Raw genomic sequence first — 5,000 nt, 5'->3', positions numbered from 1 at the left:
TGAACTGCCTGATGACTCTGCCTGGTAACAAGGGTTTTGACGTTAGCTTCTGCTCGGCTTCCCTTTTGAAAGATTTCTGGACTCGGATTGAAACTGTTAAGGACCAGTTCTCCATGTTCAAGGTGGAGAAACTTTCTGACAATTCCCACAAGGTGGTGATTGTCAGAATGTTTAATGAAACCGTGACTGGAGAAGACATTGTGACATGGCTGGCTAGATTCTGCACCGTTAAAAGCCCACCTGTTAAGGTATTGGACGAGGACGGCATTTGGAACTGCTCGTGGCGAGTTCCCATTAAACAATGGGAAGACCCGAGCAGTTACCTAGGCTTGAGACAAATACCGTCTATGATAGTGTTGGGTGAAAATCGCGGTTACATCTATTATCAAGGGATGCCCAAACTGTGTCGCAAGTGCGGCAAGTTTGGACATCTTGCCGAAGCGTGTCAAGAAATTGTGTGTGGGAAGTGTAGAGAAATTGGGCACACTTTCGAGGAGTGTCCCAATGGCAGACGGTGTAATCTTTGTGGAGAATCTTCCCATCTCTACAGAGATTGCCCCAAATCTTTTGCCAACAAGCTGAAGGCAAGCAAAATGGCCGCCAGGCAGCATGGTGAGGGGGAGAAAGAGAAGGAGAAGAAAATGGAGGAGGAGGGGGCGGTCCCTGGGGTTTTGGCGGGAGATTTGAATCCCCAGCCAGCCCCAGGGATTGGCCAAGAAACAGGGGGCGGAGCTAACGTCCAGACAGAGTCTGAGCAGGAACTGGAGGCCACCCCCTCCAAGCTGGTTCAGGAACAGGTTGGGCAGCAGCAGCAAGAGGAGGAAGAAAGCACTTCCTCCCTGATTACGGTTCCGGAGGTGAGTGTGGCCTCCAGTGGGAGTGGGTCTGATGGCTCGCTCCCCAATGCTCAAGTGGGCAAAAGGCCCGCGGGGTCTCCTCTGCCAGAACTGGCAGAGAAGAAACAGAGGGCAACACAGGATCCAGACAGTTCCTCCTCGGAAGGTCTGGATCGGCTGTGGCCCGATGAATCCCCCAATGAGGTGTCTTTCCTACATTTTAAGCTAAAGACATCCACACCCAGGACTCTACAAGAGCTTCGCTCTGTAGGCCTGGAGGCTGGAGACACCGGCCAACCTCCTAACCCCAGAACAGTGGGGGTAAAAGAGGAGCAGGTGTCACAAGAAATATTGTGATTTTTAAAATGCCTTTTTAATCTTTTATTAATGTAGTCTTTTGTTTTATTTTTCATGGTCTTTTAATTTTATACCTGTCTTTTAAAACCTACACTGCTCATGGCTCTCACTATTTCAACCATTAATGTTAGGAGTGTGAGAGCCTCCACTAGAGCAGAGAGTGTCTTGTCCCTTTTAAAAGATATAAAGTCAGATGTGTTTTTACTACAAGAGTGTGCTTTACCGTTCCTGAAGACGTACAGAGATTGGGAGCAGCGCTGGGCTGCCGGTCCCTCTCTCTGGAGCGGTTCACACTACAACAGAGCCGACGGTGTTGCTATTTTAATAAAGAACCCTCACATCTTGGTGAAGGGCAGCACTGTGGTGAGGGATGGACGGGCTCTTTTAGTAAATTTGACTTTTTTAGGAAGGGATTTTAACATTCTTAACGTGTATGGTTTTAACGATAAAAATGACAGGTTTAAACTTTTAGAAGACCTGCAGCCCCACATGCTGGGGAGGGTACCTTTAGTAGTGGGAGGGGATTTTAATTGTGTTTTATCTAGAAAAGATAGGAAAAGAGTAGGGGAGGATTTTAAATTAGACAAGACATCAGTTTTATTGCAGGGGTTAGTTAAAGATTTTAAGTTAGTCGACTGCTTTAAAAAAATGCATCCAGAGGAGGAGGGCTTCACCTGGTTCAGTGGTGATTGCGCCCGAGCCTCCCGCATCGACTACATTTTTACAAGAGACTGCCCGCCAACTGATGCAACATTGACCCCCCTCTGTTTTTCAGATCACCTCATGCTATCGTGCACCCTGTCTCTCCCCACCGGTGTGACTGTAGGGGGAGGGCTGTGGAGACTGAACTGCTCCCTGTTACAAGATGAAGAAATAGTTAAGAGCTACAGGGAGCAGTACAGTCTCTGGCAGACCCTCCAAGACTGTTTTGATTCACGGGCACAGTGGTGGGAAATGGCAAAACAAAGGACGAAAACGTTTTTTAAAAAGATAGGAAGGGACAAAAAGAGTAGAGAGAGACGACGCATGATGGGGCTGCAAAAAAGACTACAGAGATATTTTAACCTTTTAAATAAAGGCATTGATTTTAGTGAAGAAATAAAAGAAGTTAAAAGGGAAATGTCGGTTTTAAATGAAATAAAAAGTAAAGGAATAATTTTAAGAAGTAAAGAAAAAGAAGTGGAGGAAGGAGAAAAATGCACACGCTATTTTTTTAAGAAAATTTTATCTAGGGGGGGAGGGATTACAAAAATAACAAAAGATGGGAGGGAACAAATAAACACAGAGGGGATTTTAAAAGAAGTTGAATGTTTTTATCAAGAACTTTATGAAGAGAAAAGTGTGCAAACCAAAACTATGGAAGAGGTCTTAAACTTTTTAGAAAAACAAATAACTAGTCAGAATGTTTTAACAGGAAATTTTACAGGAGAGGAAATTTTAAAATGTCTTAAAGGTTTTAAAAAGTATAAGACTCCGGGAGAGGATGGACTCCCCGTGGAATTTTATTTGACCTTTTGGGACATTTTAGCAACGGACATTCTGACTGTTTTTAATGAATTCGAAACTTTTGACCGACTTCCAGACAGTTTTAGGTCAGGGATAGTTACTTTACTTTTCAAAAAAGGAGACAAGACCGACTTAAAAAACTGGAGACCAATAACCCTTTTAAATGTTGATTGTAAACTTTTTAGTAAACTTTTAGCTAGACGAATGTCGATAGTTTTAGAGGACGTGATCCACCCGGATCAAGCCTGCGCCGTGCCAGGAAGGAGGATCACCGACAGCCTAGTGTTGGTCAGAGACGCCATCTGTTTTGCGAGAGACAGAAACATTCGGCTCATAGTCCTAAATTTAGACTTTGAAAAAGCCTTCGATCGGGTCTCGCACCAGTACCTGCTCCAGGTACTGCAAAAAATGGGTTTCCCTGGGAGGTTTTTAAAGTGGGTGGGCCTGCTTTACACAGATATAAGCAGTCGAATTCTGGTAAACGGGCACCTCACAAAGGCGATCAGAGTTCGCTCTGGCGTCCGCCAAGGGTGTTCGTTATCTCCGCTCCTGTACGTTGCGTGCATTGAGCCACTGGCGCAGATCTTGAGAAAGGACAAATGGATCAAAGGACTGGACTTGCCAGGCGGACTGACGGCGACCTGTACTTTGTACATGGACGACGTTACGCTTTTATGTTCCGACGTTTTATCGGTCCAAAGAGCACTGGACTTGACTGACTGGTATGGAAGGGCCTCGGGCGCTAAGCTCAATAGGAGCAAGTCCGAGGCCCAGCTCTTTGGACCCTGGGGAAACATAGGCGCCGACTTGGATTTGGATTTTAAAGACAAAGATATCAAAATTTTAGGAATCAAATTTGACGAAGAGGGTGGCGGACGGGGAAACTGGACTGACGCGTTAGGGAAAGTCAGGCAACGTTTGGGTTTCTGGGGACTAAGACAGCTGACAATAGAGGGCAAGGTTTTAATAATCAAATCTGTTATTTTACCTTTGCTTTTACTGTTGTGTTCTGTTTTTAGTCCCCCAAAGTTTTTTCTTTTAGGATTGGAGAGAGCTGTGTTTTATTTCCTGTGGGGGTCCAAGTGGGAGAGGCTGAGGAGGGCGGTGATGAAGAAGAGAAAGGAGAATGGAGGAAAAGGGCTCCCAGACCCCCACCTGTTTTTAGGAAGCAAGTTCGCTGCTTTACACATAAAGTATGCGACGAATCCCTCCAGAGACAACAAGACCGCCGCTATGGCAAAGTTCTGGATGGGGTCGTACTTGCGTAGCTTAAAGATTTTACAATTGGATTTAAGAACACCAGTCTCTTTTAATCTTTCTAAAGAATATGATTTTATTAGAAAGTTTTTAAGAAAATATGATTTAGAGAAAGAAGATTTTACTGTTTTAACTAACGCGAAATCTCTTGTCTCTCTTGTGCAGGACCGGGAAGAGGTGAGCCCAGTTCCAGGCCTCACACTAAGTGAGGCCAAGGCAGTTTGGAGGAACGCAGCCCACCCCGCTCTCCAGAACAAGCACAAAGACCTGTCGTGGATGGCGGCCCATGAGATCCTCCCGGTCAGGGCCGTGATGCACTCCCGGGGAATGGCATCCAACCCCACGTGCCCACGGCCGGGGTGTGGCGAACCAGAGACCGTGAGGCACGTGCTCTGGGAGTGCAGTGTGGCGAGGGACCTGTGGGCCATAACCGGTCCCCTGCAATGCCCGAGCCTGCCAGCAGGGGAGGTCCAGCCGTCTGTTTACCGGCTAGCGGTAAACGGGGTGGGCCAGGGCATAGACCGACTACCAGCTGCAGAATTCACAGCGCTCTGGCTCACCCTTAACGGCGTGAAGGCCGCCCTGTGGACCTCCCGCAACCTGCTGGTGGGGAAGCGAGTGACGGTGCCCCTGCACGCTCTATCTGCGCTGGTCACATCATCGCTGCAGGGGACACCGCACGCCGACATTCGGAGGAGGGGACCGGGGTCACACGCAGGGGGGTCCAGACCACCACGGTCACTGGCTCCCGTAGATGCACCCGGCAAGACCGCAACCAAGAAAGGAGCAGCGGGCACAGGGGAGGATCTCCGCTGAGCCCCGACACTGAAGAATCGCGACTTCTGGGGAGCGAGGTGGTGCCAGCTTGATAGTGGCTCACCCCGGTCCTGCACAAAGAGACTGTTTTAGTAAAGACTTTTAAACTGAACTGATTTTACTGAATGAATATTTATTTGTTTATTTATTTATTTATTGAATATTTATTGTCTTATTTATTCCATTTATTTATTGAAACTTGTATAAGCTTTTATTGTAATTGTATTT

Source organism: Salminus brasiliensis, chromosome 25 (genome assembly GCF_030463535.1).
Source record: "Salminus brasiliensis chromosome 25, fSalBra1.hap2, whole genome shotgun sequence".
In the NCBI taxonomy this organism is placed as follows: Eukaryota; Metazoa; Chordata; class Actinopteri; order Characiformes; family Bryconidae; genus Salminus; species Salminus brasiliensis.
The sequence above is the reverse complement of the archived record's forward strand: the minus strand, read 5'-3'. Positions refer to the sequence as shown.